The 14,305-nt window shown below is 45.0% G+C and overlaps 1 protein-coding gene across 1 annotated transcript in view; it reads left to right on the top strand.

Moving 5' to 3' along the window:
- The window catches only part of LOC106584474 (plexin-B2), a 206,614-nt gene that overhangs the window by 52,390 nt on the left and 139,919 nt on the right, over positions 1 to 14,305 (top strand). The window lies entirely within an intron of this gene.

Genomic DNA, 14,305 nt, shown 5'->3' with positions numbered 1-14,305 from the left:
GAGATTGAAATGATTTGGCATGGGTCCTCAGATCCTCAAAAGGTTCTACAGCTGCACCATCGAGAGAATCTTAACTGGTTGCATTACTGCCTGGTATGGAAACTGCTCGGCCTCTGACCGCAAGGCACTACAGAGGGTAGTGCGTACGACCCAGTACATCACTGGGGCCAAGCTTCCTGCCATCCAGGACCTCTACACCAGGCGGTGTCAGAGGAAGGCCCTAAAAATTGTCAGACTCCAGCCACCGTAGTCATAAACTGTTCTCTCTGCTACTGCACGGCAAGAGGTACCCAGAGCGCAAAGTCTAGGTCCAAGAGGCTTCTAAACAGCTTCTAGCCCCAAGCCATAAGACTCCTGAACATCTAATGAAATGCCTACCCAGACTATTTGCATTGCCCCACCCCCCCTTTTACACCGCTGCTACTCTCTGTTATCATCTATGCATAGTCACTTTAATAACTCTACCTACATGTACATATTACCTCAACTAACCGGTGCCACCGCCCATTGGCTCTGTACCGGCACCCCCCTGTGTATAGTCTTGCTGTTGTTATTTTACTGCTGCTCTTTAATTATTTGTTTCTTTTATTTCTTATTCTTACTCATATTTTTTTTAAACTGCATTGTTGGTTAGGGGCTGGTAAGTCAGCATTTCACTGTAAGGTCTACACCTGTTGTATTCAACGCATGTGACAAATGCAATTTGATATGATTTGAATACTTGTGTTTATAGGCTACATTTTGTGCCAATGAATTGAACTTGAATTGCCAAATGTGTCAGTTTAATTAAATGTGCAATAAAAAAAGTATTGTGTCTAGGGTTATTTAATTAAACTCTTGCTGTAGATGTAGGCAATAGATCGCAATGCAGGGCATCCCCGATTCCCTGCTGAGCTAAACTTTTTCACTTTCTCATCCATAATGCATCTCAAGTGGGTCAAAAGGGATATAAAAGTATTATCTGAGTTTTTCAGGGGCAAAGGACACTATCTGCTGGTGCCTAGCTAGCTAGCTACCTGTGTCGCTCCCGCCTGCTCTGTACCGGAGGCCTAGATAGCTTTACAGCCTAGCACGAGTTATCAGTGTAGCTTATTATTGTCTCGACATAATGTTGAATATATTCATGTCTAGAATAACAAACTCCAGGTTTCTGTCATAAGATTCAATTGAATATTTAAAAAAACGGAATTACAGGGGGCAGTTTGGAAACTATTCCCGTGTGAATTGTTCTCTGGAATAACGTACATGCTGGGGTCATATTTACATAACCAACGTAGTAATTCTAGTCACTTCCGAATAGGGTTTAAGATGATAAACAGACAAGCATTACAGTAATGTACCTGCTCGCTCATGTATACGTACTGTACATGCATAAACACAAACGCACCGATCAGTAGTGGGCGCAGGCAGGCAGGTCTCCTCAGCTAGCATCACCAGAACACCCTCTTTCCCGCCTATCACCCCCCCTCCTCTTTTCTCCATGTCTGTTTGTCAACAGGCAGGTCTAATAATGGTTTCACCATGGACCATTTCCCCAGCATCTGTCTCAACTCACACATCAACTCGTCTGAAACCACAGCACATCCTCTACCACCTCCTCTCCATCCTCTTTCCCCTCTCGTAGTTGTCTCACACACACCTTCATACATTGCCTTCTCCTCCTCTCCCTCTCCTAGCCGTCACGGCCACTGAGCGATTTCCTCTCACTGGGAGGCTCCTCAATGTCTCTTTCTCTGTGTCAAACGAGGCTCCTATTTAGGCTCATTAAATGTTTCCAAGAGAATAGGAAATCAATGGTCCATACCGGTGTGAGAGAACTTTTCTATTAATTTAATTTCCCCCTTTTTCTGTTTGCACATCTTTATCCTCTCTCTCTCTCATGATTTCTTTCTTTCTAAATTGCCCTCTCTCTCTGCTACATGACTGACATTGGGGGAATAGAAGGAGAGGTGGAGACGGTTGCTTTCAGAAGAGATCTCCCTCTCCAATGTGACAGGCACCATGGAGTGGAGCTTTCCAGCGTCTTACAGAAGACTTTACCACTCTCCACACGATCACAAACAACTTCAACCGACTGTTCTAGCTCTGTTTTCAGAGTCTGTTGTTGTGGGTTCGGACTTAAACTAAGTTTGGAAGGAACGTGAGGGAGGAAATTCGTGATAATGTTTTTGGAAGAGGTAGAGGCCCTTATAATTTCAGAAAACACTCCCACACCGTGGTTGCTTTCTCTGACTGCTTCTCTCTCTACCTTACTCACACTCTCTGAGCTATCTCCCCTCTATCTATCTACACTATACAGTTGAAGTCGGAAGTTTACATACACTTAGGTTGGAGTAATTAAAACTTGTTTTTCAACCACTCCACAAATGTCTTGTTAACAAACTATAGTTTTGGCAAGTCGGTTAGGGCATCTACTTTGTGCATGACACAAGTAATTTTTCCAACAATTGTTTACAGACAGATTATTTCACTTATAACTCACTGTATCACAATTCCAGTGGATCAGAAGTTTACATACACTAAGTTGACTGTGCCTTTAAACAGCTTGGGAAATTCCAGAAAATGATCTCAAGGCTTTAGAAGCTTCTGATAGGCTAATTGACATAATTTGAGTCAATTGGAGGTGTACCTGTGGATGTATTTCAAGGCCTACCTTAAAGCTCAGTGCCTCTTTGCTTGACATCATGGGAAAATCAAAAGAAATCAGCCAAGACCTCAGAAAAGAACATGTAGACCTCCATAAGTCTGGCTCATCCTTGGAAGCAATTTCCAAACGCCTGAAGGTACCATGTTCATCTGTACAAACAATAATACTCAAGTATAAACACCATGGGACCACACAGCCGTCATACCGCTCAGGAAGGAGACGCATTCTGTCTCCTAGAGATGAACGTACTTAGGTGCGAAAGTGCAAATCAACCCCAGAACAACAGCAAAGGACCTTGTGAAGATGCTGGCGGAAACAGGTACAAAAGTATCTATATCCACAGTAAAACGAGTCCTATATTGACATAACCTGAAAGGACGCTCAGCAAGGAAGAAGCCACTGCTCCAAAACCGGCATAGAAAAGCCAGACTACGATTTGCAACTGCACATGGGGACAAAGAGCGTACTTTTCAGAGAAATGTCCTCTGGTCTGATGAAACAAAAATAGAACTGTTTGGCCATAATGACCATCGTGATGTTTGGAGGAAAAAGGGGGAGGCTTGCAAGCCGAAGAACACCATCCCAACCGTGAAGCACGGGGTTGGCAGCATCATGTTGTGGGGGTGCTTTGCTGCAGGAGGGACTGGTGCACTATACAAAATAGATGGCATCATGAGGCAGGAAAATGATGTGGATATATTGAAGCAACATCTCCAGACATCACTCAGGAAGTTAAAGCTTGCTTGCAAATGGGTCTTCCAAATGGACAATGACCCCAAGCATACTTCCAAAGTTGTGGCAAAATGGCCTACGGACAACAAAGTCAAGGTATTGGAGTTGCCATCACAAACCCCTGACCTCAATCCAATAGAAAATTTGTGGGCAGAACTGAAAAAGCATGTGTGAGCAAGGAGGCCTACAAACCTGACTCAGTTACACCTGCTCTGTCAGGAGGAATGGGCCAAAATTCACCCAACTTATTGTGGGAAGCTTGTGGAATGCTACCTGAAACATTTGACCCAAGTTAACCAATTTAAAGGCAATGCTACCAAATACTAAGTGAGTGTATGTAAACTTCTGACCCACTGGGAATGTGATTGTCACAACTTCCGCCGAAGTCGGCTCCTCTCCTTGTTCGGGCGGCGTTCGGCGATCAACGTCACCGGCTTTCTAGCCATCGCCGCTCCATTTTTCTATTATCCATTTGTCTTGTCTTGTTTCCATACACACCTGGTTATCATTTCCCCAATCAATTTACTTGTATTTAACCCTCTGTTTCCCATCATGTTTTGTGTAATTGTTTCATGTTTTTCGTGGTGTTTGATTTACGCGTTTTACTTTGGTTATGTTCCGTGGTTTTGAGCGCATTTTTATTTATGTAGTGCTCTTGTATTTTGGAACTATAATAAAGTGTGCTTGGTTCCATTTCACTTCTCTCCTGCACCTGACTTCGCCTCTCATACACCCGATATTGACAGTGATGAGAAATCATTCTCTCTACTATTATTCTGACATTTCACATTCTTAAAATAAAAGTTGTGATCCTAACTGACCTGAGACAGTGAATTTTTACTCGGATTAAATGTCAGAAATTGTGAAAAACTGAGTTCAAATGTATACGTTTAAGATGTATGTAAACTTCCGACTTCAACTGTATTTACAAAATTATGTGGACACACCTTCAAATTTGTGGATTTGGCTATTTCAGCCACACCCGTTTCTGACAGGTGAATAAAATCGAGCACACAGCCATGCAATCGCCATAGACAAACATTGGGCAGTAGAATGGCCTTACCAAAGAGCTCAGTGGCTTTCAACGTGGCACCGTCATAGGACGCCACCTTGCCAACAAGTCAGTTCGTCAAATTTCTGCCCTGTTTGAGCTGCCCCTCTCAACTGTAAGTGCTGTTATTGTGAAATGGAAACATCTAGGAGCAACAACAGCTCGGCCGGGATGTGGTAGGCCACACAAGCTCACAAAACGAGACCACTGCTTGCTGAACACTCACTACCGAGTTCCAAACTGCCTCTAGAAGCAACGTCAACACGCCAGCACAAGAACTGTTCGTTGGGAGCTTCATGAAATGGGTTTCCATGGCCCAACATCCGCACAAAAGTCTAAGATCACCATGTGCAATGCCAAGCGTCGGCTGGAGTGGTGTAAAGCTTGCCTGCATTGGATTCTGGAGCAGTGGAAATGCGTTCTCTGGAGTGATGAATCACTCTTCACCATCTGGCTGTCCAGATGCCAGGAGAACGCTACCTGCCTGAAATGCATAGTGCCAACTGTAACGTTTGGTGGAGGAGGAATAATGGTCTGGGGCTGTTTTTCATGGTTTGGGCTAGGCCCTTTAGTTCCAGTGAAGGGAAATCTTAATGCCACAGCATACAATGACATTCTAGATGATTCTGTGCTTCCAACTTTGTGGCAACAGTTTGGGGAAGGCCCTTTCCTGTTTCAGCATGACAATGCCCCCGTGCACAAAGCGAGAGATCGGTGTGGAAGAACTTGTCTGGCCTGCACAGAGCCCTGACGTCAACCCCATCAAACACCTTTGGGATGAATTGGAACGCCGCCTGCAAGCCTGGCCTAATCGCCCAACATCACTGCCCGACCTCACTAATGTTCTTGTGGCTGAATGGAAGCAACTCCCGGCAGCAATGTTCCAACATCTTGTGGAAAGCCTTACCATAAGAGTAGAGGCTGTTATAGCAACAAAGGGGGTACCAACATATTAATGCCCATGATCGATTAATCTATCTATCTATCTATCTATCTATCTATCTATCTATCTGTCTGTCTGTCTGTCTGTCTGTCTGTCTGTCTGTCTGTCTGTCTGTCTGTCTGTCTGTCTGTCTGTCTGTCTGTCTGTCTGTCTGTCTGTCTGTCTGTCTGTCTGTCTGTCTGTCTGTCTGTCTGTCTGTCTGTCTGTCTGTCTGTCTGTCTGTCTGTCTGTCTGTCTGTCTGTCTGTCTGTCTGTCTGTCTGTCTGTCTGTCTGTCTGTCTGTCTGTCTGTCTGTCTGTCTGTCTGTCTGTCTGTCTGTCTGTCTGTCTGTCTGTCTGTCTGTCTGTCTGTCTGTCTGTCTGTCTGTCTGTCTGTCTGTCTGTCTGTCTGTCTGTCTGTCTGTCTGTCTGTCTGTCTGTCTGTCTGTCTGTCTGTCTGTCTGTCTGTCTGTCTGTCTGTCTGTCTGTCTGTCTGTCTGTCTGTCTGTCTGTCTGTCTGTCTGTCTGTCTGTCTGTCTGTCTGTCTGTCTGTCTGTCTGTCTGTCTGTCTGTCTGTCTGTCTGTCTGTCTGTCTGTCTGTCTGTCTGTCTGTCTGTCTGTCTGTCTGTCTGTCTGTCTGTCTGTCTGTCTGTCTGTCTGTCTGTCTGTCTGTCTGTCTGTCTGTCTGTCTGTCTGTCTGTCTGTCTGTCTGTCTGTCTGTCTGTCTGTCTGTCTGTCTGTCTGTCTGTCTGTCTGTCTGTCTGTCTGTCTGTCTGTCTGTCTGTCTGTCTGTCTGTCTGTCTGTCTGTCTGTCTGTCTGTCTGTCTGTCTGTCTGTCTTATCTTATCTGTCTATCTCCCTCCGTCTGCCCTGTCTGTCTCTTAATTGTCAGAGGTTGAATTATGCAGTGCTGTGTGTGTCAGTCTGTGTGTAGAGCAAATCAAAACTAGAAACACACCTACACCACAGACTGGGGTACAGCCAACACAATTTTCTGTGTTGCTTGTGTGTGTCTGGCTGTGTTAGTTCTGTCCCAAACCAGGCCTTTCTCTCCCTCTCTCAATAATCATAAATATGGGTTGTATTTACAATGGTGTTTGTTCTTCGCTGGTTGCCCTTTTCTTGTGGCAACAAGAACCCAGTAGATCAAAATTGGGTTTGTTTTCAAATTCTTTATGGATCTGTGTAATCTGAGGGAAATATGTGTCTCTAATATAGTCATACATTTGGCAGGAGGTTAGGAAGTGCAGCTCAGTTTCCACCTCATTTTATGGGCAGTGTGCACATAGCCTGTCTTCTCTTAAGAGCCAGCTCTGCCTATGGCGGCCTTTCTCAACAGCAAGGCTATGCTCACTGAGTTTGTACATAGTCAAAGCTTTCCTTAAGTTTGGGTCAATCACAGTGGTCAGATATTCTGCCACGGTGTACTCTCTGTTTAGGGCCAAATAGCATTCTATTTTGCTCTGTTTTTTTGTTAATTCTTTCCAATGTGTCAAGTACTTATCTTTTTGTTTTCTCCTGATTTGGTTATTTCTAATTGTGTTGCTGTCCTGGGGCTCTATGGGGTCTGTTTTTGTTTGTGAACAGAGCCCCAGGACCAGCTTGCTTAGGGGACTCTTCTCCAGGTTCAGCTCTCTGTAGGTGATGGCTTTGTTATGGAAGGTTTGCGAATTGTTTCCTTTTAGGTGGTTGTAGAATTTAACGTCCCTTTTCCTGGATTTTGATCATTAGCGGGTTGTACACGGAGGATATTTTTGCAGAATTCTGCTTGCAGAGTCTCAATTTGGTGTTTGTCCCATTTTGTGAATTCCTGGTTGTTGAGCAGACCCCAGACCTCCCAACCATAAAAGGCAATGGGTTCTATAACTAATTCAAGTATTTTTAGCCAGATCCTAATTGGTATGTCGAATTCTATGTTCCTTTTGATGGCATAGAAGGCCCTTCTTGCCTTGTCTCTCAGATCATTCACAGCTTTGTGGAAGTTACCTGTGGCGCTGATGCTTAGGCCGAGGTATGTATTGTTTTTTTGTGTGCTCTAGGGCAACAGTGTCTAGATGGAATTTGTATTAGTGGTCTGACAGAATCTGTGCAGAAGATCTAGGTGCTGTTGTAGGCCCTCGGTTGGTGACGGAAGCACCAGATCATCAGCGAACAGTACACATTTGATTTCAGACTTCAATTAGGATCTCTCTAAGGGCTTTATTGGCATGGGTAACATATGTTTATATTGCCAAAGCAAATTAAATACATAATAAATAAAGTGAAATAAATAAACAATAAAAAGTTAACAGTAAACATTACACTTACAAAAGCTCCAAAAGAATAAAGGTTTTTCTAATCTCATATTCTGGCTATATACAGTGTTGTAACAATGTGCAAATCGCTCACTCTTCTTTAGTCTCTTTGGATAATTCCAATAATTTAAAAGTTAACAGCAGGTATTTTACAAATCTACAGTCTGTGACTCCTACTCCACACACATCCCATCAGCACTTTTTGGAGCTGGCTGTTGCTCAGCAGTGTGCGATCTGCTATAAAACATCTTTGCTAATGATGTCTGGCCAAGGAATGGAAATAATGGAGCTCTGTTTTTCCCCTCCAACATGAGCAAACAGGCTGTTTCCCATCTAGCGGGTGTCAATCGCTGTTCAGCCTGTCTGTGCCCCAACCCCACTACCTCAACCCCATTACCCCAGCCAACCAGCCCCTTCCCAGACCCAATCCCACTACCTCAACCCCATTACCCCAGCCAGCCAGCCAGCCAGCCCCTTCCCAGCTCCAATCCCAGTACCTCAACCACATTACCCCAGCCAGCCAGCACCTTCCCAACCCCACTACCTCAACCCCATTACGCCAGCCAGCCAGCCAGCCAGCCCCGTCCCAGCCCCAATCCCAACCCCACTACCTCAACCCCATTACCCCAGCCAGCCAGCCCCTTCCCAGCCCCAACCCCACTACCTGAACCCCATTACCCCAGCCAGCCAGCCCCTTGCCAGCCCCAATCCCACTACCTCAACCCCATTACCCCAGCCAGCCCCAACCCCACTACCTCAATCCCATTACCCCAGCCAGCCAGCCCCTTCCCAGCCCCAACCCCATTACCCCAGCCAGCCAGCCCCTTCCCAGCCCAAACCCCACTACGCCAGCCCCAACCTACCCCAGCCAGCCCATGCCCCACTACCCCAGTCCCAATCCCACTACCCCAGCCTTAACCCCTGTCTCTGGGTTTATAGTGAAGAATAATGGCTGTGGTAGGTTGCAACTGCTCAGCGGAGGCATGTAGAGCCCTATCAGAGGAGTTATCTAAGAGCCTCAGTGGCCTGTGATGAATGGTTCTGAGCTCTGTGTCTCACAGATCAATAAGCCACTAGCACAGCCTCCTCCCCCCTCACCTTCCCCTCTCATAATCTCCACTATGTTTGAGAACTTTCCCTCCATCCATGGCTCAAATGGCCATTGATCTTTTACCCTTGGCTTGTTTTAAATAAAAGCGGTATTTCTTCTCCACCCAAGCATGCCCGGGCTCTGACAGCAGTGATTGCTACGGTCGCGAGCGATGCACAGACGCTACTTTAGACTGATGGAAGAGCGTAATCTGAGAGGAGAGGAGGGGAGAGAAACCACTACCCCCATTCCACCGTGGACAGAGAGAGTGCTACCGAGGTTAACATCACATGTTGACGTAAGGCCTCGTCTCATGTCGATACACACACTACACAACAAACACAACAAACCCCACACACAATACAAACACACACACACACACACACACACACACACACACACACACAAACACACAATACACACACACACACACACAAACACACAATACACACACACACACACACACACACACAATACAAACATATACACCCCCTCCCCCACACACAAACTCCACACATATATATACACACACACACACACACCCTTCCCCACACACAAACTACACACATACAAACACATACACCCTCCCCCCCACACACAATACAAACATATACACCCCCTCCTCCACACACAAACTACACACATACACACAATACAAACACATACACCCTCCCCCCCACACACAATACAAACATATACACCCCCTCCCCACACACAAACTACACACATACACACAATACAAACACATACACCCTCCCCCCCCCCACACACAATACAAACATCTGTGCTGTCAGGGCTCATTGAATGTAACCTGTCTCAGAGCTCTTCAAATGGTCCCGCCCTTTGAATTCTGCAATTCAAATTGATGTTTTCCCCTTTTTACCTTTTGTATTTTGTTTTGCATACAATTATGCATCCTAACTCTCCCCAGACCACCAAAGCAACACAGTACATTGTGTTTGCTGTACCCCGGGTGGGCTGTATAGTCTGTGGTGTGTTTCTGGTTTTGATCTGCTCTACAACACACACCTCAGCTCTGCGGGGGATGGAGGGATTTAGGATAAAAAAAGAACAGAGTAGAAATCTCACTTCTCACGCACCAGTCAGTCCTCCTCTTCCCCTCCCCGTCTCTAGTGAGGTGGGGGGGGGGGGGGTAAAGGGTGGGTCAGAGAGAGCTGCCTCTTTGTATGTTAATTGTGTGGCTGGCGGCCACCACACCTGTTGCTGTCAGTAAGGCAGCCAGGCAGCGGCAGTGGGAGGGAGAGAGAGAGAGAGAGAGAGATAGTCTATGCCCCCTGATAACCCCTGCTGGGAGTCTAACCCCACTGGGGATGGGAGACAGGGAGAGGCTGGTGTGTGTGTGTGTTTATTCGTGTCTGAGGGGTGTGTGTGTGGGTCTGGTGTGGCCCATGTGTGTTGACAGTGAGCTCTCCCTTCTGCCCACCCTGCACTGAGCCAGGGTGCTTAATGAAGCTGGGGTCAGTGGCATGTGTGCGGCTAATTGGCCATGTTTGCCCAAGGCTCTGGCTGCCTGTGATTGAAGCGTCCAGCGAGTGCCCAGTTTGCTGCTGCACCCCTTACTCTGTTCCGCTCCAGAGGACAGAACCTCTCCTCTGTCTGCCTGCCTCTCTCTAGTGGGCTCAGCTCAGAGACTTAGAAGCCCACCCTATTTTCTCTCTCTCATTACCTCTCTTACTCTCTCGTTACCTCTTACTTTCACAAAATGTCTCACTAGCTCCAGTATGCCTTATTAGTGAACTAACTCTGTCTATATATCTCTCTCGCACACGTCCCTTTATGTTCACTCTTTCACCCGTCATTTCTCTCCTTCCTCTCATTCCTTAGACTTTTTCACTTTCTTGCTCAAATCACCCATCACATTCTCTCTTCCCCCTCACTTGCTACGGTGCGATTTGGGCAATTTCAATGGTCCTGCTGGACAGTGTCCAGGACAAACCAACTTCCAGCAGGGAGGGAGGGAGTGAAGGAGGGAGGGATGGAGAGAGGGGAATACATAGAAGACAGGGGGTGCCATAATTAGCTGAGCCTCCTCTCTCTCCTCGTTAAGGCAGTAATGGCTCCCATTGTTTGTCTGTTAACCAGCGACATAGAGCTGAGGATACAGCCTCAGGGGATGGTAGAGCGAAATGGGCCACCACATACGGTCCTAGACTGTTGTACCTGGGATGCAGTGGTTGGATACACAACCTCACCGTCGCTAGCTTAGCCCAAACCGCACACCAATGAGCGGCCATTCTCTCATAGGAACTGTGAGAAGGGTATTGTGATAAAAGACAACATTGTTGTCTGGCAAGGAATAACGGTCTAATTAGGCTGACAACTCTTGGCCAGCAGTCGGAAAAGTAGTATCAGTTCTGTCTAAACTTTAATCTTGTCAAACCAATAAAACGTTCTCTAATGAATGATTTACTGTTTTATAGCCAATCAAATTGTATTTGTCACAATCACCGAATACAACAGGTGTAGACCTTACCGTGAAATGCTTACTTACAAGCCCTTAACCAACAATGCAGTAAAATAAATAGAGTTGAGAAAATGTACAGCCAATAGAATGTTATATATATATATATATATATATATATATATGGGGGATACAATCTTCCCAGCTCTGCAGATTTTGCTGTGAAGAGGCAGAGTAATTAGATCATTTATTTTGGTACTGTCCATATGTAGCTTGTTTTGGTCACATGTCCAGGAATGGCTGAAGAATTGCAACATTTACCTGGAACTAACGCTGCAGACAGCAATACATGGGGATCTGAAAAGTCATAGTCAATTGATCAATGATATAATAATACTTTTAGCAAAAATGGGTGGTAGGTGTGGTAGGGTTAGCGGAAAATAATAAGGGGAAAAAAATCGTATGTATAGTATACTCATTCCATGGTTTTTCTTTGTACTACTTTCTACATTGTAGAATAATAGTGAAGACATCAAAACTATGAAAGAACATATGCAGACATAGCAAATAACATTTATGTGTCGCAATAAATTGTTTATTTCTCATACATACATACATATAAATGTGTATGTATGTACACAACCGGTCAAAAGTTTTACAACACCTAATCATTCAAGGGTTTTTCTTTATTTTACTATTTTTACTAAAAATGAAGAAACTATTTAAGGAGTAGGTTTTTCCAAACCTTTGACTGGTACTAATATACACACACACAGTTGAAGTCGGCTGTTTACACACACACACACACAGTTGAAGTCGGATGTTTACATACACCTTAGTCAAAGACATTTAAACTCAGTTTCACAATTCCTAACATTTCATCCGAGTAAAAATTCCCTGTCTTAGGTCAGTTAGGATCACCACTTTATTTTAAGAATGTGAAATGTCAGAATAATATTAGAGAATGATTTATTTCAGATTTTATTTCATTCATCACATTCCCAGTGGGTCAGAAATTTACATTCACTCAATTAGTATTTGGTAGCATTGCCTTTAAATTGTTTAACTTGGGCCAAACGTTTTGGGTAGCATTCCACAAGCTTCCCACAATAAGTTGGGTGAATTTTGGCCCATTCCTCCTGACAGAGCTAGTGTAACTGAGTCAGGTTTGTAGGCCTCCTTGCTCGCGCACACTTTTTCAGTTCTGCCCACAAATTTTCTATAGGATTGAGGTCAGGGCTTTGTGATGGCCACTCCAATACCTTAACTTTGTTGTCCGTAAGCCATTTTGTCGCAACTTTGGAAGTATGCTTGGGGTCATTGTCCATTAGGAAGATCCATTTGCGACCAAGCTTTAACTTCCTGACTGATGTCTTGAGATGTTACTTCAATATATCCACATAATTTTCCTCCCTCATGATGCCATCTATTTTGTGAAGCATCTTCACAAGGTCCTTTGCTGTTGTTCTTGTATTGATTTGCACTTTTTGCACCAAAGTACGTTCATCTCTAGGAGACAGAATGTGTCTCCTTCCTGAGCGGTATGACGGCTGTGTGGTCCCATGGTGGTTATACTTGCATACTATTGTTTGTACAGATGAACGTGGTACCTTGCTCCCAAGGATGAGCCAGACTTGTGGAGGTCTACAATATTTTTCTGAGGTCTTGGCTGATTTCTTTTGATTTTCCCATGATGCCAAGCAAAGAGGCATTCAGTTTGAAGGTAGGCCTTGAAATACATCCACAGGTACACCTCCAATTGACTCAAATGATGTCAATTAGCCCAACAGAAGCTTCTAAAGCCATGACATTTTCTGGAATTTCCCAAGCTGTTTAAAAGCACAGTCAACTTAGTGTATGTAAACTTCTGACCCACTGGAATTGTGATACAGTGAGTTATAAGTGAAATAATCTGTGTAAGCAATTGTTGGAAAGATTACTTGTGTCATGCACAAAGTAGATGTCCTAACCGACTTGCTAAAACCATAGTTTGCTAACAAGAAATTTGTGGAGTGGTTGAAAAACGAGTTTTAATGACTCCAACCTAAGTGTATGTAAACTTACGACTTCAACTGTGTGTGTGTATATCTCATACATATTGTAGGTAGGGGTAAAGTGACTATTCGTAGATAATAAACAGGGAGTAGCAGCTGTGTAAAAACAAATGGGGGGGTTTCAATGTAAATAGTCCTGTTGGCCATTTGATTAATTGTTCAGCAGCCTTATGGCTTGGGGGTAGAAGCTGTTAAGGAGACTTTTGGACCTAGTCTTGGCGCTCCAGTACTGCTTGCTGTGCGGTAGCAGAGAGAACAGTCTATGACATGGGTGACTGGAGTCTTTGACAATTTTTGGGGCCTTTCTCTTTTATTTTTTCTTTATTTAACTAGGCAAGTCAGTTAAGAACAAATTCTTATTTCCTAAGAACAGTGGGTTAACTGCCTTGTTCAGGGGCAGAACGACAGATTTGTACCTTGTCAGCTTGGGGATTCAAACTTGCAATCAGTTACTAGTCCAATGCTCTAACCACTAGGCTACGCTGCCGCCCCACTGCCTAGTACACTGCCTAGTATATAGGTCCTGGATGGCAGGAAGCTTGGCCACAGTGATGTACTGGGCCGTACGCACTACCCTCCGTAGCGCCTCAGTCAGATGCCGAGCAGTTGCCATACCAGGTGGTGATGCAACCGGTCAGGATGCTCACGATGTTGCAGCTATAGAACTTTTTGAGGGTCTGAGGACCCATGCCAAGTCTTTTCAGTCTCCTGAGGGGGAAAAGGTGTTGTCGTGCCATCTTCACGACTGTCTTGGTGTGTTTTGACCATGATAGTTTGTTTGTGATGGGGACACCAAGGAACTTAACTTTCGTCCCGCTCCACTACAGCCCCATCGATGTGAATGGGCGTGTGTTCAGCCCTCCTTTTTCTATAGTCCACAATCATCTCCTTTGTCTTGCTCATGTTGAGGGAGAGGTTGTTGTTCTGGCACCACACTGCCAGGTCTCTGACCTCTTCCCTATAGGCTGTCTCATTGTTGTGTCGACACTGTTGTGTTGTCTGCATACTTAATGATGATGTTGGAGTTGTGCTTGGCCAGAAAGTCGTGGGTGAACAGGGAGTAGAGGAGGGGACTAGGCACGCACCCCTGAGGG

The sequence above is a fragment of the Salmo salar genome, chromosome 23 (genome assembly GCF_965601325.2).
Source record: "Salmo salar chromosome 23, fSalSal1, whole genome shotgun sequence".
Taxonomy (NCBI): domain Eukaryota; kingdom Metazoa; phylum Chordata; class Actinopteri; order Salmoniformes; family Salmonidae; genus Salmo; species Salmo salar.
Note: the sequence above shows the minus strand (reverse complement) of the source record. Positions and strands in the feature narration are given on the sequence as shown.